We start from the raw sequence: 24,660 nt of genomic DNA, 5'->3' as shown, positions 1-24,660 counted from the left end.
CACATAATCAAAACTATTTTGAGAGGAAATAGAAGAACTCCAAACTAAAGTTTTAATACTTATGTGTTGTCTGGCTTCTAGTATGGATATTTTATTTCTTTCTTAATAGTCTTACAGTTACTGCAGAAAACACTTCTTGAGCAGGCAGATTAACTTATTTTGGAGTATGTAGAGTATGTTTTATGTTTGTGGTCAATGTTTTTGAAGTGTCAGCTCTGGGGGTTTTTAATCCTGCCATGAATTATTGTGTTCTAAATAGCAGCACTGGTGAACTGCTCATGCAGAGAAGATATTGGAATTTATGCCTGATGCTATCATTCTGCATCAGTCCCTGCTTCTGCCTGCCTGCCTTCCTGCCTGTTTTTGACTTAAACAGACTTTTTTACTATTACCTTTGATGTTTTCTTTTTATTTTCAGGGTTAACATCCCTTCTTTTGGTGGCCTGAGTATGACTCTCATTCATTGTGTCATGAATGACATCCGTGTTACTGAAAGACAATCTGACCCTGAAAAATTGAAAACAAGATCTTCTTTTGCAGTTGCTTCACATGGCACAAACTCAATGGGGAAGAGAGATTTAAAGGCTGCCAATCAAACAGAGGAATGGACAACATAATTTACTGTAACAGGGAGAGGTGACTTGGAAAGTGCTGCTTTATGAATCCTTGCAGAACATGTGAGAACTCAGTTTAATAGCTCATGGAATGTTTAAAATATTTATACCAAGTTGTTTGTTTTGTTTTTTTTTTAAATCAGGGACTAGCAGCTAAATCTCTGTAAACCATAGTGGGCTGACCTGGTGGTCTGATTTCTGAAAATGGCAGGAACCCATCAAACTGTGTTTTTCACATTCAGAGTGAGAGTGTCTCACTCTAGCATTTTAGTCTACAAGGCAATTTTAAAATTGTCTGTGTTATTATGGTATATAGTGGGTAATTTTGCATTGAAAAAAATATAATTACTTCTTCCCAATGATAATACTTATGGGAAGCTTTTGACTGGTGCTTATGATAGGCCAAACAGTGAATAGCTATATTTGTCTCTTTACCAGTAGATGCCTCAGTGCTACAAAGAGTTCTGCAGCAGTACTTAAGCATTTGAGATCAAGGATCTGAAATAGATGGCTAAAACATTGTTTGGAATTCAGTCTGCTGCCATAGAAAGGTGCTGGTAATCATTATACGTGACTGTAAAAGTGCTTCTTTGGTAACACTGAAACTTTTAATCTCTACAGTTATTTTTTCTTCAAGTTGTTTACATTGGAACTCTTACTTTTGTAAGTCGATAGTGCAAGCATGATACAAAATCTGTTTTATTAGCTGGTCTTCTTAGAATACTATGAATCTTAGAATATTTAGAATACTTAGAATCTCACTGTGGAAATACAGTATTTTTGCCATCTCTGTTCTATGCTCATCTGTTACTACTAGTCTCTGGTTGCAGATTTCTTTAGTTACCACACTGATAACTGGTCAAAACTCCTTATCTCTAAACAGTGGAAAATATATTCACAACACCAGAAATTTCTAAACCGATTTTTGTAGTTATCTATTGTTGTTTTCTGTAGGCAGCTAAGAACAGGTTCTCATGAAGATTTTTGGATTTAGGTCTCACCAAGAGGCCTATTTAGTGACACCATCTCTAATTGGAGTGTGTCATGGGAAGCTCTCGTCTCAAGAGATCTGACATTGTTCCAGGAGGAGCCAAGCAGATCCAATGTTAAATTGCCTCAGGCTCTTTTGCAAAGTAGAGCATTTCTGAAGCTGGGAGAATTTTGCCAAGGGACCCACAGGGCATGGATTTCTTGGGATGATATGCATCACATTCAGTTTTATGGTTTCCCTTTCACTGCTTGAGGACATTGCACGGCTGAATAGATTGAAGGGGAACCCACGCTTTTTTCACAGGAGTTCCAGTGTAAGCATGGCAGAGTCCTTGTTATGGTCATCAGTGAGATGGGTATTTATTACTTGATTGGTATCTGAAACTTCTATAGGGTTCTCATAAACAAAATGAAGGTGGTTGCTCTTTTGATCAGGTCCAGTAGGAAAATATGCAGAGAGTTCTCACAGGCTGCTGATGGCTCAAAATATGTCCACTGTAACAATTCCCAGGCTACACAAACTTCATGGTTGTCAAGTGTTCTGCTTGCCCTTGCCATATAGACGTCATGGTTGTCACTGGAGATAGAGCCCTGTACCTTCTGCTGCAAACACATCTCAGCTCCTACTGTCAGGGCTGCAGTCGTGTGGAGAGCATGGGGAGACTATGCAAATTGGGATAACATAATGCTGCTCATATGGGAGCTGACTGTGCTAATTCCCATGTTAATCCTGGGAGTGAGTGCAGTATGAACCAGACACTCACCCCAAGGCTGGCTAAGGCCAAGCCATGTGTTCTCAGCACTCAGAAAGCTGTGGCTGCTCTCCAGGTAATCTACTGCACTCCCAAGGTCTCACTAAAAGGTGCACCTGCCACCTGATGGCATTTTCCATTATCCTGGAAGTGCTGAATGTGGAATAATCGGTGAGGAATCCACTGATGCAAAGACATTTAACATCAACTCTGAGCCTTTCCACCAATTTGGTAAAGTTTGGATCACACAGTTAGCAAGAAGGCCATGTTGGGCTTGCCTTTGTTACATGAATCATTTCACCTGTCTGGCAAAATATCACATTGATGCAGGCTATCTTAGAGTGACAGAACATGAGAAGTAGCACTTTTCCCCCATTTGAATTTCAGGAACCATTCCCTCATGGGATGGGAAGGAAACTATTACTGAGTCAGGCAGTTGATGATAGTTGTAATTCTCTTTCAGCTGAAAATATTCTATTATTCTATTCTATTCTATTCTATTCTATTCTATTCTATTCTATTCTATTCTATTCTATTCTACTCTACTCTACACTACTCTACTCTACTCTACTCTACTCTATCCCATCCCATCCCATCCCATCCCATCCCATTCCCATCCCATTCCCATTCCCATTCCCATTCCCATTCCCATTCCCATTCCCATTCCCATTCCCATTCCTCATAATGATGATGTCTAACCATTGAGATTTTTCATCTGTGGGGGAATTCCCTTGTGTAGGAATTTAAGGACAAATTGAAAGAGATGATACACAGAGGCTAAGCAAAGTTACATTGAATTCTACTGATTTAGGAAGAAAACAAAATTTCCAGACATCTTGAAGGATATAAGGGGCAAAATATTATTGAACCTACTACCTGCAATCTGCTGTTGAACATAAATGGTAGGAAGATACATCAGTGGGATTTTGAACTAACTCTAATCTTCACTTGGACAGCAATTAATATATTTGTCTGTAAATATGCTAAGTTCAACTGTCTGGCAAGGAAGCCTTGTTGAGAATTTTCCCTCAGCCAAAGGAAAAAGTGAGGAGGGGAAAGAGACAGAGAGAGAATCCCAGCTTGGCACCAGTGGCTGTGCTCTGGGTTTGAAACTGGTCCCTGTACGTCAGAAACAAGTTATGCTGATTACCCAGCACATACAAGGCACAGCTGAATACTGAATAAATGTTGTGTCCAGGCTACAAAAATGGAGGTGCAGAGGGGCAAAATCATGGTGCTTAAACTCTTGCTTATGAGGGTATTTGTGTCAACTGTGTCTATCTGCAGAGGCCAAGAATGTTTTCACTGAGGTCAAATGTATCTTCCTTTTAGTGAAGCTCTTATAAAGCCAGTCCTGAAGGCCACCCTGTTATTCCCTTATATACTCCCTGGGGTCAAGGGCAGCACCTCAGTGGCTGAGGACTCAAAATCATCAATGCTATTTAGGAATGGATATTTGTGTTCTTTCTAGATATCATGAGCTGATTGGCAAAGCTCATAAATTGGAAATCCTGGGCCTGGGAACTCTTCCTTCCTCCAGAAGCATTGAAATACCAACCTGTAATTTGTGTTCTCAAGGAGCAGTGCTTTCCATGGCTGTGTGAGTGCTCATGGCATCATGAAGGTGTTAATGAGAAAGGACTTTGGTTATTAACTAGCACTTGTGCTTTTCCTACGCTGATGAGTTAGCTCTTTTGTGGCACCAGCAGCATTCCCAGGATCAGCTCATTACATTAATTTCAAGCACAGACAAAATTTTCCTCAGATTTGCTATAGCCTTACTCTCCCTTCTCTAAATTGTACCATATTGTCTTGAGATGTAATTTGAGAGTTTTTGCTATCCTTGATTTCCTATTATGTACACTGTGGGGGAAACTGAGCTAATCGTGACATAATCACATCTGCAAAAAAGAAATTTGGTAAAACAAACTGAGACAGAGACACACTGCATGTGTAACTAGTAAAACTAGGACAAAATCTACACTTGCTAATGAATTGTTTCAGAGCGATGTACAACTTGAAAAATCATCACCTAAGTGGTTAGCAATCTTTCTCTGTCCCAGCATTGCTTTATGGTATGATGCATATTTCTGGAGGAAATGCAGATGAGATTAAATAGCACACAGCTTCTCAGCCTCCATTCTGAGCATCATGCACTTTTCTGGACATAATACAGATGAGAATATACATCTTGTGTAAGCTTAGAAAAAAATGGTTCTTAAATGGTTTTCATCTTGATAGCTTCAAGGCAGGTTTCCTATATCAAGATGAAGATTTCTGATGATGAAATATTTCAGTCATGGCCCATTTTCAAAATATAGAGGATACTGTAAATTATTATGGTGCAGGAAGAGGAATTACATTGATCATCTCATGTTCAATTTAGTTTTAATTTTTCTGATGGATGAATGCTGAAAAAGCCTTAGTTAATTGTTATGTGTCGATGTTGCAGTAAAATGCTGATGTGGGTTTCTCTAGTACCCACTGATTTGGGATAAGGTTGGGGTTGGACATCCCAAAGTGATATCAATATTTATTTTTTAATTATATGCAGGGGAGAAAGAGAATCCAAGACTTGTATTTTCCACAGTTAGCAAAACACAGATTATTTTTAAAACACCTGATTTGAACAGGGTTTATTCTTGAACTGGCTCTGTATGAGCAGGACTGTTTTTTTTCCCAAATCAGGGGGGACAATGCAGCATAGCATGTTTACAGTGTGATTAAGCCTTTTTACTCTCAAAAATATCTCTGGTTATACACATATACCTGAATCCTGCACCACTGCCCAGACCAAATAAATCAGGCATCTTCCCAACGCCAAGTCTTCCAGTTACTTTCAGAATCCCTATGACCTAGGAAAGAGCACACTAAAACAGAAGGGTTGCTTCAACCTGCAAGGAACATCTTTGTTCCTACCAGGGTTTTGTTCCTGGGAGGCAAAATGCCAGCAGAACATCACTGCTTCTCTCTGACTGTAATTTGCCCTTCGCTGCCTCACAAGGCAAAGTTTTTAGGACATAAAGTGTTTATAAACTTATATTTCCCCCACATATTTTATTGTAGGTATAAAGGAGAAATAAAACATGTATTTGTTTTGCTTTTATTTGCTGGCTGAGAAAATTGGAAAGTCTAATGTGTCTAAGAACCCATTTTTCATGAATCATTTTCTTTATTTTTGGTCAGCATGAATGACAAGCTTCCCACTTAGTCTGCATTTTGTGCAATATTTTACTCACCTGTGGGTACCCAATTTCAATCTTGCAACAAGGCTTCTCTTTGTTTCTCACATAACTAATCATATGAAATTATTTTTAAATTTATCTTGTATTAATCCAAATTCAGTGCAGTAAGGGATAAACAGTACACAAGGAAACTTGGGACACTCTGGACCCTCTATCACTTTTGACTACACCATGAGCTATTAACTTAAAGAGCAAGCTCAGCTAGGGAGTAACACTTGCCAAAGTGGGATTTCAAAATCTAGGCTATATTTCCTTGCAATTGTTTTTCTTTATAATTTTATTTTAACTTGTTAGCTTCAAGATTACTCCCCTAGCAGAAAAGCAACTGGTATCATTATTATACACTTCCATGGCTTGCTAATCATAGGATGTTTTCCAATCCTATCATGTTTTGCTTGTAATGAGACAATGGCAATATTTTGTTTTAGATGTACTGGAAATTATAATGGAGAAAGGAAGCTGAGCTGATCTGTTTAATGGGGATGAGAAGTTATTTTCTTCCTAGTTTCTTATTACTCTGCTGCTTAATTCCTGGCAGCATTGCATTAATGTTAAGCACTGGTCCCCAGCACCAAGTGGCAATTTATCATCTATCTTGGCAGGCTTCCTGCTTCATCCTGCACCTGCCTCCTTGAAAGAAAACAAGACATCAGATACTTATTCAAATAATGCAGTAGCTGATCAGCAGAGTATCTACACAATGGTAAGTTATCCATGATAAAAGGACAACTTTTTCATGCATTATATGTGACATATGTGTCCTTTCTCTTAAGATTTATGACATTCATGACGGTTACTATTGTTACTCTAATCAAATCTTTTACAGCCTAGCTGCAAAGGTTCAACTTATTGTCAATAGATTTCTATATGAGTCAATCATGCAATTTCATAAATGCTTTGAAACACCTGCACTCTCCTTGGAAGGGCAGAAATAGCAGCATCACAATCTCTTCTTTCAAGGCACGGAACTGCTGTGTCTCAGTAATTCCCTATTTGCAAACAAAGTGGGAGACAAGTCAAAACTCTATGTTCACTTGCAGATTTGCTCCATATGATGCATACATCTGTTACACACATACATGAGGGTGTACATTTATATATGTATTTGCACCTACAGATATAAATGTGGGTGTGTATATACATCAGCTTGCTGAATTATGGATTATGGCCTTAAAGCACATATAAAGGAGATATCAAAGGAAAGCTATATCTATGAGTCAGAATGTGAACAGAATCCTATTCATAAAAAGGATACATAAAATCTTATTCACAAATAGGAAAGGAAAGGTCATGTGTTTTACCAGGAATTTGCATTTTACAAGCCTCACTGGAAACCAAATGCATAACTGCTAGAATGTAGGATGTCATGTTCCTGCTGGCATGGAAAGGGGTTCCTTTGCTTAAAGCATTAATTAGCCTGAGGTGTGGAAAGCAGTTCTCTGTGGTGCCTCTGATCCCATGGGAATGTCTTCTGCCTTCTCTGAGCCTCACTTCCCATGTGTAAAATACCTAAATGCAGCCCTTCCCTCTGCTCTGTCTGCATGTGGAGTTATCAAAGACACACCAGTTAGCTCCTTGTATTTGGCCCAGGGCATTTAAAATATTAGAACAATGCAGCTGCATATGGCAGCATGGTGATTGATAGAGCCAACTTATGTGCCATTAAGGAACACTTTATTATCTATGATTGTTAGGAATCCATCTCAACAACCCAATCTGTTAGGACCTGGAACTAAGGATAATTCTTTCTTGAGAGCTCTCAATTTAAAAGACAAAGAGGGAGTAGGAACACTCAGTGAAAATGGAGCAATTAAAGAAAAGTGGCAAGAGTTTAAGGATATATATATATATATATATATATATGCAAGTGGTGCATGTGAAGAGGTACCCTATAGAACACCTTGTTAAGTGAAGATGTACTGTGCAGAGCTGCTCAAATCACTAAATGACAAAATACTTCTCAAGGTACCCATCTCAGAGCAGGAACTTGTATTTAGGATTCCCTTGCCAGGCAAATGCCCTGGGGCTGGGAAATGGCTCATCTCCCTCTTTCTTCTCAGAGCTGTTGCAGTCAGACATAAAATTTTTAAATGTGGCAATAGAGAAGGACTATAATGGTGACAAAGTACTTTAGGGTAAGCTGTTTATTTAAAGCTCATGTTGTGAAGGATTTTAGCACAGAACATCACATTTGCCTACTGAAATGCCATCTACAAGAGCCATTTGATCTAGAGGCTAAATCTGATCTGTGTCTCTGAAAGAATTCTTCATATTGATATTCTGATCAGGATTTTCGTTGGTTTTTTTTTTTTTTTTTCTTTTTTTCCTTTCCATAGCTTGGTCTGCAGCTGAGGTCCTGTTTTATTTTCTGCCCAAAAGGAAGATTTTCTAGTTGTCTGCAAAACTAATTCTATAGCTTAGAATGAACAGGTCTCTATTTTGTCGTAGACTGCTGAGCATTAAAAATATTTGCTACCTCCAGAGGACCCATAGATCTAGTTCTGCCTTTATCCCTAGGGTTGTGAGAAGGTGCCTGTAAATTTGGCAAACTTCTTGGAAGATTTTTTCCTGCTGTAGTGCTTGCAGTGGTGCAAACAGCAGTGCCAAAAAGCTGGTGGAGGTCTGTCTTGCTGTTGTAGCATGAGAGCTCTGCTGGTATGTTAAGCACAAACATTTTTGTTGCTGCTCCTGTCTACAAAATTGGTTTTCATTCTTTCAGGCTAAAAGTTTGCTACATTTATGTGATCTTGACGTTTGACAGAGGCCTCTCTTCCCCCCAAGAGAGCAGAAAAAAGAAGAAAACCAAAGCATGCTGATCAGTTAACAGTGCTCTTAAGTTGTGAAACCATGCTTTAGAAAGGGCCATGGCCAAGCACTGTGGGCTCCTGGAAGCTGGCAGACAGCAACAATATAATATTTGGACAAAACCACCAAATTTCAAATGTTTCCTGGGTTGTATGGTTGGGGCTTTTTAATGTTCTGTCCTTGCCATGGTGCTGGGGCAGCTCAGTAACTGGGCAGGTTTGGTAGCAAAGGTTTTCTGTAGCAAATCATCCCCCCAAAAATCAGAGTATTTCTCTCCTCACAGCACAGTCTGGGACTGTACTTCTCTTGCTCAGCACTTCCCAGCTGGGGCTGCTCTGAGGAATTGATTCTGGCTGTTGGACCTCAGAATCAAGGAGAAAAAAACCACTGGAAATGCACATGGACTTTTTTTAGTCATCCTGTATATATGGCTATTTGATTTCTCAAGTTTCCCTATGTGTTTGGATACCCTAATATTCCTAATGAGTCCTCGTGTGCAACTGCTTAGTAAATACCAACCTTAATGCTTGTGACTTAGAAGCTTTGTTCAGCGGCCACAAAGGCAGAATAAATGCAGAAGGCTTTGTGTATCTGGTTGCTTGGGCAAGTTGCCTTACTTACCAAATGCAAAGATATTAAATTTCTATTCAGATGATTAAAAAAGAGCTTCTTCATGTTTTACCGCATGACTTGCTCTGTTTACGCTGCATTAGGTGTTTACTATGGTGATAGAAAAATGGCACCTTCTCCATCTCCCTCTCTTCTCCTTTGGAACAGATGTTTCTTCAGAAGGACTTGCTGATCACCTGTATCTCCAACAGCATCTAACAATATTTCATTAAAAAAAAAAAAGGTGAGGTGTATGCTCGCCTTTATTCTGTTGAGTTTTGATTTCTAAAGGTAACAGCTAGTGTCAGGTTTCTCAGACTGCTCCTTCTATTTCTTGTTTTCAATTGAAACACTGCGCAGTGTCAGCAAAACCCACAGCTCTCTGCCACACTCTCTTTTGTGTGGCACTCGTTTGACACGTGAAACTGGCAGCTGCTCTTAAAGGACCCTGCAAATTAACCATATTAAAGATACAAAACATGGAGGGGTTCTTTTTCACCATGGTGGGAAGCTTTCTTCACTCCAGTTAATTCAGGGGTAAACCTTCAGTGCCATAATTAAAAAGAGGAATGAAATAAGAGAGCGTGTTGCATGCAACAGGATTGCTAACTCTGAAAGGATGGGATGAGATGGGATCAGAGCAGCCCTTGGAGGAGTTATAGATTCATGTCTTCCAGCAATTATTCTGACACCTGAGCTGTGGTTGGGTGAACTTTCTGACTGCAAGTGACTTCTGTGCCTGCTGTCACTGCAGATATCTGTGCTGTGTTTGTCTCATACACGGAATTGTCACCAGGTGAGGGCCTCTGGGAAGGGTGTGACAATGCCACAAACTGTCCTGCACCCCTTGGACACTCCTGTTTCTCAGTGAAGTCGCACATGACCTGTGGGCCTGCATGGTCTATAAGCATGCAAAGTGAAAGTTTAGAGAAGTATTACAGATTTTAAGTGAAAGTGGTAGAATGCAGAGAATTCATTATTGTATTTTGGAATTGTTTTTAGAAAGTGTTCCACCCTGCAGAATCAAAGCCTAAGGAGGACAAAAGCCTTGTGCTCTGTTTCTTCAGAACATCCAAAAATGTTAAATATCCATAATAAATTTTTAAAAATACATGTGAGAATTACTTTGTCCCTGTCCTACTGATCTTCTCCTGGAGAAGATATTATGTTACTTCAATTAATTTATGGGTTGGACCTATAATTTTGATAAATATTTACTGAACCAGTGTTTTATCAGACATCAGAGAACTTAAAGGGTTTAGTTCCTCAGGCTCCCAGCAACCTCTCATCTTAGCGTGTATGGAACATTCATCTTTCATCAGGAATGCATAAAGTACTTTGTTAATTTGTAGTAGGAGATTTTTGTTAAACTTAAATATTTAACTTGGCTGTGTCATATGAAGGGTGCCAAGTTAATACAGCATTCAATTGGAAAATGCCTGCCAAAGGTCTGTTTCACAAGTGGAGCTTACAAATATGGCATGGATGGTATGGAGTTGTGTCAGAGCAGATTTAGGTTTGATATTAGGGAATACCAGAGGGTGGTTGGGCAGTGGAACAGGCTGTCCAGGGCAGTGGTCACAGCACTAAGCCTGGCAGAGTTCAAGAAGTATTTTGGACAATGCTCTCAGGCACATGGTGTGACTCTTGGGGTGTCCTGTGCAAGGCAAGAATTTGGGCTCCATGATCCTTGTGGGTCCCTTCAGCTCAGGACATTCTATGATTCTAAGTACTGGACAAAGCCAAGATGTTCTTATAAAGGATTTTACACTTGCAGGAGAAAGAGGAAAAATGGTGTGGCTCCCTCCTGAGATCCCGGGAAAGCTTTTTTCCCAGTAGTATGAGGAAAAAGCCAGGAGGGATTTGTGTGTCTGGGCAGATGCCAAAGGACTGATAGCCTTTACAAAAAGGAAAATACTTGGATTTAGGACTGTGCCATCTTCCACATGGAGGCCCGAATATAGCCAAAGAAAACACCTGTGAGACATTTCAGGTAGTGCCAACAGGCCCCATTTGCCTGGAAGGCACTGGATGTCTGGAACAAGAAGAAACTGGATTAAACCACCAATAGGACCAGAACATCTATACCAGCAGAGCTCCATGGAACATGTCCAGTGACTTGTTGTCATTAAACAGGAGAGTTTGGGAATTAGTCTATCATGTACGTATCAGTGACACGAGAGCAACGTTTCATCAGGACTCTGAAAATAACTGCTTGCTCATTTTCTGGAAACATCTGAGAGGATGCTGCCTTCCTATCCTGATCAAATCAGTTTTTAAAGCTGAAGCAGTCCCTTAAAAGAGCAATGCTGTTGTGTGTTGGGATATAAAAGCTGCAAATTCTGGCTGCTTTTTCTGGTTAAGGACAGTGTAGTGATGTTTTTTCTGTTTCTCACTGATGGAATTGCTGGAGGAAGGAGCAATATTCAGGTTTGGTCTCATCCAGAAGTGATGCAAATCAGCAGTTTTTTCTTTGTCTTCAGTGGTCTTTTATCTGGCCATTTGTGCTTTTTGGCAAAGGATATACAAATTAAACGAGTCATACAAATGAACACACAATTAAAAGCTTAGATTGGCTTTGGTGCACTAATATCTGAAGTAACCATGCAAATCAAAAACCAAATTCAACTGTAATATCAACACATGAACAATTTTGAAATCTGAAAATATTTGGTGAAAACATTTGTGATCATATTTGAATAATTTATAAGTTACATACTTTCCCAGGCTGCCCGCAGTAATCCAAGTAGAAATACAGGTGAAACTAATAAAATATATTGATAACTGCACATTATCCTTGCAGTAATTTTGAATGAGGTCAGCAATTGTTAAATGCTTTTATTTAGAAATAGAAAAAAATGCAGGAGCCCCCCGGTGGTCAAAATACACCTCTCCAGCTAAGTCATATTCCCTTTAAGGTTAAACAATTCAGCTAATAAAAAAGAATACATTTTATACTTCTCCATTACTGAAGTGTTTTATTAGCTATAAAGAGAAATAGGGAGAACAAAAAGATGCCACAGCAAGGTGTATGTGTCGTATCTGTAAAACAAGACTCAGTAAAAGTTGTTTCCTACTTATTTATAATACTGAAACCAGTGTAAAAGATCTTGTTTTCTGCATTGGGGTGGGACTGCATCTGACATAGCTTTGAGTATTCTTCAGTACCAGGAGATAAATGCAAGATTTAGTGTGCTTCGAAAAGAAAAATTACTTCTCACTATGCTTTTATTTGCAGTCTTCTGGAATAAAATCACCAAGTACTCTCAAAAATGCTTTATCTACTCCTGAAATGCATTGAAATGAGTGGTTGAGAAAAAAAAATAAATCAGAATCTGCTTTGGTTAAAGGTTGCTGCTGGCCCTACCAGTTACTGGGTGAGTAGGATGCAGAAGCAGGTATACAGTTAATTACATACCTGTTAACTGCATACTGAAGAGGAGATGAATTTCCCAATTATATGGGAAAAGACAGAAACTGCTGGTTTTCTGGACTGCATTTTTTCTCTACAAAACAAAAAATAATTTGCATGTGATTCCATAAGATTCTGTCTGTGATCTGTTTAAAGTATTTTAACACTGGTTTTACAATGAATTACGCCACAAAAAGAACATTTAGCTATGGAGCAGAATAATATATTGTTGTAGGTATGGGGGCAGAAATAACAGCACGACAGTTTCCTCTGTATGGTATCATATATTTCTGGAGGTGACCCTGTTCAAATTACTCTTGTTCAAACTGACTGCTTAGCAGGGGCTGTCGAGGTAGGAAATGTGATCCTGTTTGTCACAGAGTCTGTCAATGTGTGAATGGAGCTGCTAAACTGATTTACAGTGTTTTAGCACAGCTACTCCTGGCCATGTGAGGCTAGAGTTACAGAACAATTACAGTGAAGACATCAGTGGTATTTTATTTATGAAAGGTTTGTTCATGTTCTTTAATTAGGCCAATCTAACCACATCAATTTATGAGCTGTAGTTGGCAAAAAATAGTCTCAAAAAGTTAATTACCGTAGACAGTGACTCAGGAAACTCTGAGCTGTAAATGTTTTGGAGCTAAACCAGTGTTACTTATGTAGATACACGCATTAAGAACTTTTAAAATCTTCCCTATTTCTTGCATAGGACACACTCAGAGAGCTCATATAGAGGAGATGATGCTCTTCAGACATCTTGAAGGTCTTATCCTCAAAACAGCCTTAAAGCCTCACTCAGGATTATTAAATTAGCCCTTTTTCTGTTCTATTTAATTTTCTATTAAACTAGCCCTTGTTCCATTGATCTTTAAATCTTCTAATGCTGTTATTGTCAAATATTTTGTCAGATACCTTTGATTGGAATAACATGAAAAGCAAAGATCATTGTGCTACAATGAGGGCTTGGTGACTTTTGCTGATAAACTTGTTAATATTTTAAAAATGATAAAAATCTCTGGGTCCTTGCTGAATCTCATTTCTTGTACCACTTTTTGACAGGTTTTCACAAGACTGAATCCACCCTGGAGAACTGAGACAGTCACTTTACTGCACAACTGCCAAAGACTCAGCATGGTACAGGTAAGCCAAGGATTGCTTTCTCAAGGCCTTCTTAACTTTCATATATTGTGTTTATATTCTTGTTAAAGTGCACCAGCCTGTGTATCTAATAACAGACAGTTCTGATTCTCTTGATAAACTGCTGGTTTATCCTGGGTTCTGGTCCCTTTCCTTATCTGATCTCTGCTCAGGCTTGCTGTTGGGTTTGATTCGTCTGATCTCTCAGTTTGTATTTATTACACATCCCACAGCTGATCTCAAATAGCACCTGCTTTTGAAGGTTTGATTGCTCAATTTGGGGACCTTAAAGCTCTTGGATGGTTTATAATCCAGTGATTGGGTTTTTCTTTTCTCCAGTATTACACACATTTGTGTCCATTTTTCTCTGGCTTTAAGTATAGTGATATATTTTACACAGATGGTAAAGTTCATAAATGCTATAATGGGCAAATTTGATGACTCTTATAAGATACTGGGCATGGCTCTGTGTATTTGTGTGCATTTTTATGATTTCCAAATACCTCAAACATTTCTAAAAGTTCCCTGAGTAGGAGTTTTATTTTTCTGTCAGTGAAAAAAACCATAGGAATAGCTGCTGACATACAAACCTTCATATCCCCACATTATTACTACTGGCAAAAACTCTAAAACAATTAAAATCCTGAAATTAGAAGCAACTGGAAACCTTAGTAAGTTGTCAGTTATACCAGATACTGCCAACTGCTTCTACTTGCAGTATTTTTCTGGGAAATTTCCAACAGAAAATTGAATGAGAAGGGTTTTTACATGGTGATAGAAGGCAGGAGCAGTTGGGTGCAGAGGAAGGTAGTGATTTCATTATTCAGATTGGGACTATCACTTCCTACATCAAGTAAATGTGAGAAGACAATGGCAGCAGTTATCAGAGACATGAACATAGAGGGGCCAGGTGTGATAGTTCTGGTGGTGTTTGGAGGATGGGAAACAATGTCAGGTAAAAGGATAACACTGTCAAGGCTGGTAATTAAACTTTTAAATTGATGCCAAAAACCTTGAATTTGTTGTGGAAAGATAAGATGGGGCAACAGGGTAAAAAGATGATATTTGGACTGGGCATCATACAAAAACTTCCTGATCCTGGCCTTGCTACAGAGCATATGTATAAAGTGATGTTAGTAGGTGCAATTTCAGCATCAAGGGATTTCAAATAAAATTTCTTGCCTCTTCTGTCCATTTCTGTTTTTATGGCCTATTGCATGTAAATCCCAGCAATATACATTCCATTACACTGGGCAGATGCCATGCTGGTTCAAGAAAGCTTAGCTGGGTCTAGAGATGCCTGGAGATGTCTAGATGATATCTACTTGCTTTAAGAGATCTTATCCTTGTACACTCTTTTGAAAACAGCCCAGTGTTCAATAATTCCCCTCTTTAATTCTGATTATCGAGCAGCTTTATATAATTTTTCTACTGAATGCATTTCCACAACTGCATAAACTGTTTCTGAATCTAGTACAACAACTGTGCAAATGGGAGAAGAATTCAGACTCTTAGGCAAATATCTAAAGCTTAATTTTTATTCTGATCTGATGAAGGTTATTGCGAATCTAATTGTAGTAACACTGAATTGCTGGAATAACATCTCTGAAAACTCATGTTAACAATGCAGGTCCATGGTCACTGTCTCCTATTATATCCCAGGTTTTTATGCTGAGACTGACAATGCAATTGTAAGACGATGTGGGTATAGTTTTTGTTGTGATTAAACAAACTCTTGCTGGATCTTTTTGACATTCAGCTGTTGCTGAAGATGTTAAAGCAAAAGTAAATGTACTAATCATTGGTAACAAAGCAGCCTAATCCACACTGACCTACAATTTGTTTAGGATCCTTTGGAGCAACAAAGAGATTAAAGTATATAAAAAAAGAAGAGGTAAATAGTGGGTCAGAGATTAGAAGTGAAAAAGGAAAAGGCTGGCTTCCCCCAGACCACACACTGATAGTGGACTTTTGGTCACTGATTGTTAGAAAATGTTTCATGTTTCACTTTCCCCCAGAACCTTAGAAACAGAAGGTTTGATTGGCACTTGTCATGACTGATAGAGAGACGAAGATGCTTTGGTAAAAAGGAGAGGGAGGCAGCCGTGTCAAAAGCAGAAATAGTCAAAGGATGATTCCTCCTTTCTGTGGTTTTGTCTCTTTCTAAATTATTCAAATCTGGGTGGCATCTTAGGATAACTGGCATTTTGACACAGCTTAAAGGATTGTCTCACTAACTCTATTGAACTAAGGCTGCCATCCTTTTTAAGAAAAATTATAAAGAGGCAGATCTTCTATAATCTGATATGTATACAAACCAAAGGCAGCTTGATGCAGGCGTCTTAAATATTTTGGAAGGGGGGCAGCAATTTTATCCATTTTGTGACTGATTGTCTTCTGAATCCATCTGCAAGAATGCTACTTATTGGTCTAAAAAAGGCCTTTATTTGATTTTCTTTAGAATATCCATAGTTGTTTGCAATGCATCTGGTGGTTACAAATCCAAGTCAGGCCAGCTGGATCAGCATCAACAAACGTGGGGAATTTTCTCAGTCGAAAGAAGGTACCTCACCAACAGGGAATCTCCTCTATTGATGGTCATCCTGATTATGGATTTTTCTTTTTAGGGGCAATTTTCTTTCTTTCTTTTCAGAAAGGGACCGTGTCCCCTCTTAGTGCTTTGTCTGAACCATGCTGGCTGCCCTAAATGGGCTCCCCAGGGTTAGGAGCTCCTCTGTCATTCTAAGCTGCCATTTTATGCTTTGGTGTCCTCTTCACTTATCCATAACCAGAGCCAAATCCTGCTCACTTTATTCACGGGAATCACCCACTGAAATAAATAATTGCATAAATTTTGGATTAGAAGGATTAGATGTCCAGTGGCATTCTGTGCTTAACTTCTTACAATCATTTAGCAAAGCCCATGATTCCCACACTGTTACAACCATTGCACTTGGCTGTAGTTAGAAGGAAAAATATCATCTTGGCCCTCGTATTGATGTATTTGCTTTGAGCACTTAGCAAGCCAGCCAACAGCCTTCATTGTTTGGCTCAGTTTTTTAATTCCTCATGAAGAAAATCTTTGGTTTTCTAAAAAGAGCATCTACATTGGGCTGACTCTTTGCACCTATGGTGCCCAGGGAGCTTCAGAGGTCCTTCATCCCCACCCAACAATGGTCACCAAGCTGAAGGCTTCCTAATGGACAATTTAAAGTGTTAAATAAAACTAATTGGACATAACTTTTAATGAAATAGGGCTTAACTCTTGACCGATTTGTCTGATGGGTTTTTTTTCTAGTAGCCAGTGTAGCTTCTAAGATGAATCTTCTAGCCTTTTATGAATGGGACATGCACATGCTTTATTCCAATAACACACCAAGATAATTGTACAAAATTTCTGAGGAGAAAGCTGAAATGGGAGTACTCATGATGGAGGGGATGTGAGGTAGGAAACTTCTTTACTTGACAAGATAAGTAGGAACACTCAGCACTTTGAAGTCAACATCTTGACTGCTAACCAGGGAAGGGCCAAAAGATAGGCATCCCTAGTCTCTAACTTTTTTTTTTTCCCTGATTTGGAACAATTCTGTATCTTTATGAATCATTCACCTTTTGTTATCTAGTGGTAAAAGAACCAGTTATGATTCGTATGAAGAGAAAGATAGTTCTTTGTTGCTGTTAGGACTTCTGAACTCTGCAGAAGGCCTTTGTGAGACTTAGGAGGACTTTGGTAGACTTGCTGACCTGGATTACAGACACCCCCAAGGTGAGGAGCAGGGAGAGGAAGAAGAAGCTCAAGTCTTTCATTGTCCTGTGTAGGGCCAGGAGCTGGACTCAATGATCCCTTCCAACTCAGAATATTCTATTTTCTATGAGTCATAATAATTCATCCAGCTTCCAAGATGGTGAGTTTTTATTTTAAGCTTGTATTTGATTCCCCCAGTCAAAGGAGAAGAGGGTAGCTGCACCATTAGAATCGAACTCCTGCCTGCACCATTTTCTATTCTGTTGCCATAATTCAGACGTGATTGTGATTACCAAATAACCCTTAATCATCCCAAATACACTTCTGAAGGTTATGTCCTCTGTAAAATGATATCTTTCATGATAGCAGAAGAGACAGGGGGTCTATTTTCAAAACTAAATAATACACTCAGAACCTGAGCAAGCCTTCCTTTTACGCAATTGAATCTATTTGTGTCTATAAAATAATTAGATTGTCATGTGCAATTGCCCAGAAGAAATTCAGATTCTGCACCAGTGACATGCATGAGAGTTATAATTTTTTTGCATGTGCAATTTAAGATGCTTTGCTGTATAATCCTGATCCAAGGAGTTTTCAAATGCACTGTCTCATCTGATTAGAACTGAAAACATTTTTTTGATTTCACCCTGTGATTGGAAAATATGAGTTGCATTAAGTAAGTCTTCATAGACTGGAATTAGGTCCCAGATTTAAATTAGACAGCAACAATTAAGGCAAAATCTTGAACAACCAGACTATCCTAAACTAAAATTATTTGTCCAGATTGCAGAAATCTGCAGCCTTAAAGAGCCGACTGTATGGTCTGTATTTTCCCCAAACTGTGAAATTAGATTCCTTTTATGGATCCATCACGGTAGTATGGAGCCATTAGATACATCATCCTACACTTGTCAGCCAGCCTCTCCTGTTCATCGGGACTGTAAAGCATATTAAGCAGACAATAATAGTACCCTTCAGGATGATTAGGTTGTCACGTTTCCCAGCTGAATAATGTACTTTGCTCCTGAATCCCACAAGCAGCAGAGGGCTTCTCTCAAAGCCAGGTCCTCCGTGCTCCACTTGCTTGAGGTGGTGCCAGGGATGTTTCTTTCTCCTCTGCCATTGATATTTCTTCTCCAGTTCTTCCAGAGTGGTACCTGTGAGGTGCCAGGTCTTCAGACAGCCGTGCTTCATCCTGCAGTGCCAGTTCCTGGAAAGAGGCTGAAATGTGCTGGCAAGCTGCAGAGTCACAACGCTGAGTGAAAAGAAAGTTGTTCAAACAACATCTAATGGACTTAATCCCCACTTCCTGCCCTTTCAGGAGAGCAACTGAGTTTCAAAGGCAGTGCAAACTAATATACAGTTCCTAGGAACTGTTTGACGAAGTTAAAAACATCCATCAGACTGAAACTGGTAGCAAATTAAAGTCTCTCAAGAGACTAGAGAGGTGAAAGACAAATTTCTTTTGTGAGTGATTCAATCTACCCAGTGACCTGCAGCCTGGCCATGGCCAGGCATGAAAAGCACAGCCTGCCCAGAGCAGTTTCTGACCTCAGCAGCTCCATTTCCTTGCTGTGAATGCCAAGGCTTGGGCAGCTCTGGAGCTGCTTTGGTGCCTTGCAGGGAAATTGCATCCATGTCGTGTAGATGTTTAACCTAAGTGGGGACAAACTCATATCCAGCTGTTTCCTTTTTAGAGTCAATAGGTATTTCAAGGGTCAATCTCAGATTTAGCATTTTTACATTTACCTCCTCTGGTAGCTGCTCCTTTTCTTGGTTGCATATGTACAAGAAAAAGCCCCACATCTCAAACCCCACTGAGATGTGTTCCTGTTGCTTCCCTGGAAACTCATTCCCAGGGTGGTGGGTGGATGACAATGTATCCCTGACTTCAGGCCTCCTCTAGCTGTGCCAGAAGTACCATTGCTGTGAGGCAAAGTCATGATCTGTTTTAAATGGGTCAGTTTTGTGCTTGCCAGTTTTATATCATCAATGTGATTATCATCTGAGCCACTTTATATTTTTTACCCCCTGTATTAGGTCTGCTTTGCAGTCTTTCTTGTGTCATTAAGTGAACACAAGGATGTTAGAGTGTTCACAACCCCACTTTGTACCTTTCTGGCCGCCTTGACAAAATACAAGTACAGAGACATGCCTGGTTTGGATGCCATTTGTAGAGCTGAGGACAAACTCCAGGATGTTGTGCTGTCAGTGATCATACCATGTAAATCTTCTGAGGTGCCTGCAGGAATTTGAACTTTTACCACAGGGATAGGTGTGTGTGAATAAATGAGCTGTGGGGTTTCTTGCCCTGTTGCCAGCTGTGCTCATTCTGCCAGTGCTCCTCTTCTGGGCTGGGGCATCCTCCTGCTGAATCACTGCTGACAGCTCCTAACAATACAGTGGTGGTCCTGCAGCCACTTTTCCCAGCCACACTTGCTGTCGGCAAGATTCATGCTGAAAATGCCAACAAAGCAAATTATATGCTATTGTACAATCATGATATGACCATTTCTGTAGAAAATGTGCCTTTAATAAGTGAACTGCAAGAAGTTCCTTTCTCTTCTGTGTTTAGCATAATGAACCTTCAGACAGCATTTTAAAGAAAGCATAGCAGTCACTAAGCTCCTATTTCTATGTTTATTAATTGAACAATTTATGTGAAGCAGCAAGTATAATTAGCTTTTTTGAATAGACACTAAGCCAAATTTGAGTGTTTCAAAAACATAATAGGGCACCCTGCAGTGGTTATCTTCTTTAATATTTTATTCAGAAAAGATATTCCTGGATGCCACAGGTTCTCCTGTCTGACAATGCTTAATGGCTGATGTTCCAAGATCCTTTCTGAGCCTTGTCTGCAGGCAGGCAAGCAGCTGTCCTCAGGAGTCTTTAGGAAGCCTTCTCTAGCAAAGGATGTTAAGGTGTACTGCTAGACAGTTTGGCACAATTGGTACTTTTTTACAGTCTAGTCAAAGCAAAGCTACTGGCCTGGACTCATTCGAGTCAGGAGGAGGATTAATGAGGTGGAGCCCAAGCAGAGGTGCAAATACCAAGGCAGGGCTCAGTGCTGGTGTTCTCAGGTGTGTGTGGATAGCACAGTGCAGCTCCAAGGCCCAGCAAGCTGGTACTCCTGCACCTCTCTGCCTGGCCCTGCAGAGCAAACCTCAGGTGTGGAGCTGGTGTGTGGGATCCTGGCAGAGTTTTGTCCCTGCTTAGGTTGTTACAGATCATTTTTATAATGCTGACTGCAGAACTGTCTCCTCGTGACTCCTGTGTGCTGTTCTGAGCTTCTAGATGAGAGTCAGAATATATCCTCTCACCCCTGACACGTCCCTCCTGGTAGAGCCCAGTCCTGGAAAGCAGTGTCAACTCTGTGTTTTTCTGAGCAGTCAGAAGGTGCACAGAAGCATCCATCCTTTGGGACCTTGTGCAGCCTCTGCCCTGCTGTTCCTGCCCAGGGACACCAGCTGGGAAGCCAGCAGAGTGGAGACCTCATTTGCCTGTGAAACTCTGAGTTGGAAGTGGGTCTTTGCAGATTGTCTCTTCAGTCAGCAGAGACATTATATTTATGCTACCCAAAAATAGCCACCTTCTCCCTACTGGCCAAAGAGGGAACCTGATGCATCCTAGTTTAGGCTAACTGCCAACACTAGCTAGTAAGAAATGTTTTCCTCTTTGGTGGGCTGCAAAGAAGCTGTGAAAAATCCCTCTGAGCTGTCACCCCAGGAGCTGTTAGCTACTGCTTTGCTCTGGCAGCAGCACTGGCTGGAGCAGTGTGCTCTCTGGTGGAGTGACAGCACAGCTCCTCAGTTTTGGAGCCTCGTAAGGAGACACTGGCAGCTCCTTTCACCAGAAGAGTAGCAAAGGGAAGTGAGAGGGAGAAACTGTGTTTATGCCTTTCCTCTTTCACACCTCCACAGTGAACAGTTGGATGTTGCTTATTTTTGGAACAAACAAAATTCAGTAAACACCATCTGCTTCTGACAAAATGAGCAACACTTGCTAAAAGAGAAACAACAATATACATTAAAATACCTCTGAAAGAACAACAGGCCCCATAAAAATATAACAAAGGCTGAGGTTTTGTTCAGTGCCAAAAGTGTTGATAGAAAGAAATTTTTGCATTAAGTCTAAAATAGAACTGTACCTAACAGATTCCTAAAATAAACCAGAAAAGTTACTTTCTTTTCTTTTTCTGCAAGAAGTCCAAATCAGAAACTTAGTAACTGCTTTTAAATCTTTTTCCATCATGAGGCATTTGGGGTGCTATACAGAATTTACATCAGTTGGAATGCATCTTTACTTCTGTGGTGTCATGAGCCTGTTTTTGCCTTACATAAAACTGAAAGCAGTTCAATCTGATGGGCAAATTCCAAGTTGTCCTCTCAGATGTCACTTGTTCAGAGCTTTGTCTTTCTGGGCATTGGGAAAGTCAGTGAATGCCCTGTCCTAATCCTTACCCTAGTGAAAAAAATCACTAAATGAAGACCCTCAGAGCAGCTCCCTAACTTCATTCTGGGAGGCTGGCTTGATTCTCCTTTTCTTCTCAGAGCATTTCTCATCTAATCATCACTCAGGGTCACAAAGAGACTCTTTAACAATTATGCAGTTATGAGAATTGCTCTGCTGAGCATGGCAGGGCTTTCCTCTGGTCCCTCTTAGGTGGGCTGTGGAGAGGGACTGGGACAGTTTTGCTGTGACATTGACATCAGTGTCACATGGAGGCTGTGTGGGCACTGCTCACTTCTGAGCTCAGCCTCTGTCAGCCTGTCACCACCTGAACTATCAGCCATTAAAAAGACCTTTAATGTGCCTCAGGCTGCTCCAGGCCTTCATCCCTGTTGGACCAGCCAGGTAACAAGGTGCTCATGCAGGTTCTGATTTTGGAAGGCCTTGAGAAATCTGTGATGTCACCTGTAGATATTGTACCTCATCCATATGGAGAAAAAGTCTCCCTTCCAGAACAGGAGGCAACCCAGGCTATGGACTCCTCCAAATCTCAGCAAAGAGGCTAACAAAAGCAGGATTGTGTTCATGGAAAACTGCACAGCCTGTGGAGCAATGTGGATGGATGTGACCTGGCCATGATGTAGAGGTTTTAGCCAAATTGGGCAGCTTTAGATGGAAAAAAAATGCTTGCTGAGTAGATGTGGTGAATAATGCAATAAGGGAGAGACACAATCCTTGCAGCCCTGCCTTCCATGCTCTCTGTGCACTGACAGGACATTTAGGGATATGCTTGAGTCTGTTCAGTACATTCTGGCTAAACAATCCCGATTTCTCTGGATCACCAACAAAGCTGCTTAATAATACGTCATCCTCCTAATCAACTGACCTTCTGTGGTCTTTAGTGACAAGTTTTTCTTCTGCATTATTGACAGATATTAAATAGGAGTGGACAAAGATACAGCTGAATAAGTGTTGTTCATTTTTAGACCTGTCAGCCAGTTTTTAACCCACTAAATAGGTGCCATGATAGTTTGGTCTTATTCTGGTGTCTTAATCAAAGTTCCATGTGATAGCAAGTGAAATACAGAGTAGAAGTCCTAAGTCTATTACCTATATCAACCAAACCAGTAATCTTATCCAGAAAACAAATCAAGTTATTTGACAAGATCTATTTTCATAAACCCGTGTTGACTGGCATTAATTATATTTCCCTCCTTCCATTCTTTATTAATCAAATCCCTTATCAGCTGCTGCACTGTTTTGCCTGGGTTTGATGTCAAGCTGACAGGTCTATAATTACCTGGGTCGTGCCATTTACCCTTTTTAAACAGTGGCACAATATTAGCTTTCTTCCCAGCTCTGGCACTTCCTCAGTGTTTGGGAAATGAGGAGCCAAAGAACTGCTTCAGTTTCTGTTAAAACTCTTGGAAATAATTTTCCAGGTTGGCTGAAGTCTCACTTTTGGGCTTGCTTTTTAATGCCTCTCTAAGCTGCTATTGCAATGGAAGGCACATCACAATCATCCCATGATTTAATTTACATCAGTGAGGTCATTATAGCAATTTGGTGATTTTTCCTAATTACACCAAAGGGCTATATATAGAGCCTGTCTGCTTTTTCTTTATTACTATTGGCATTTGTGTCCCTTCTTACAATCAGTAGAGTAAAGCCATTGCTAGGAGTTTTGTTGTTTCTGATATGGTTTAAGTCTTCCATTATGGTAGTTTACCTCAAAGAACTTTATGAGCTTCAGGTGAACAGACTTCCAAAGTTAGAATAAAATAGAACAGAGCCAAAGAATAGTATAGAATAGAATAGAATAGAATAGAATAGAATAGAAATAGAAATAGTTTGAGTTGGAAGTTAAATATCACCTAGTTCCAACCCCCATGCCACAGACAGGGATGCTGCCCACTGGATGAGGTTACTCAGAGCCCCCTTTGATCTGGCCTTGAACACTTCCAGGGACAGAACATCCACAGCTTCTCTGGGCAGCCTGATCCAACCCTCCCAGAAAAGAACTTCATCCTAATGTCTAACCTAAATCTCTCCTCTTTTAGTTTAAAATAATCCCCCCTTATCCTATCTCTATCTGCCCATGTAAAAATTTGCTTACCATTTTTTTTTTTATAAGCTTCCTTGAAATACTGAAAGTAAAGTACTGAAATTATCCACAATTTGGGTAAGGATCTCAGCCTCAAGAAGGTCAGCAAGTTTCCCAAAGTCCTTCACAGCACACCTGGATGTTGCTGCCATGCCTAATGCAGTATTGTGGGATTTACACAGAAGAGTCAGAGCAGTCAGGACTCTGGAGGCTCAGCCCATGCTGGTTTCATCGTGCAGCCTTTCCTGGGGGCAAAGCAGGGCTAGTGGGGGTAGTTGGTGGACTGTACTGCTTCCTGACTGACCCAAGGACCAAACTGGTCTTTCCATGCAGTCCTTACAAGATACCCATTGGAACTATATTCATGACCTTCAAAAAAACAAAAAACAAAAAACAAAAAAACCCCAAAAAACCCCAAAAACCAACCAACCAACCAACCAGAAAACACAAACAACGACAACAAAACTTAAAAAAACACCACAGGGGAATGCAGTAATTGGGTGGAAGAAACTCAGCTGTTAAAAAGGGGGCAAAAAGAATTATTTCCTTGTCTCAATGGTGTGGGTGGCAGATATGAGGAAACATGCCATAAATTTCTGCTCACATTCCTCCTGTTTTGTGAGGAATAGTCCTTTTGCTGCATTTAACCATGAAAGATGTCTATTGGGAAAAGCAAGGAGGAGATAATGCTTTTTTAGACAGGTTCTTGCTGTAGATTTCCATTTCATGCTAGGCTGCATAGGAGAAAGCAACCTGTGCGATGAAAGGACAGTGTGAGGGGTGGGCAGGGGAGGC

At 40.1% G+C, this 24,660-nt stretch overlaps 1 long non-coding RNA gene across 2 annotated transcripts in view; it reads left to right on the top strand.

Annotated features, from left to right (window-relative positions):
• The first annotated feature begins 545 nt into the window (after window positions 1-545).
• The window catches only part of LOC146442844 (uncharacterized), a 46,950-nt gene continuing 22,835 nt past the window's right edge, over window positions 546-24,660 (top strand). For both annotated transcript variants that reach the window (XR_014849418.1, XR_014849417.1), the window contains exons 1-4: window positions 546-677; window positions 6,204-6,304; window positions 12,254-12,392; window positions 13,490-13,570. This is a non-coding gene — a long non-coding RNA (uncharacterized LOC146442844). The remainder of the gene's footprint in view (window positions 678-6,203; window positions 6,305-12,253; window positions 12,393-13,489; window positions 13,571-24,660) is intronic.

Source organism: Lichenostomus cassidix, chromosome 1Ab (assembly GCF_008360975.1).
Source record: "Lichenostomus cassidix isolate B80296 chromosome 1Ab, HeHo_3.0, whole genome shotgun sequence".
In the NCBI taxonomy this organism is placed as follows: domain Eukaryota; kingdom Metazoa; phylum Chordata; class Aves; order Passeriformes; family Meliphagidae; genus Lichenostomus; species Lichenostomus cassidix.
The sequence above is the reverse complement of the archived record's forward strand: the minus strand, read 5'-3'. Positions and strand labels throughout refer to the sequence as shown.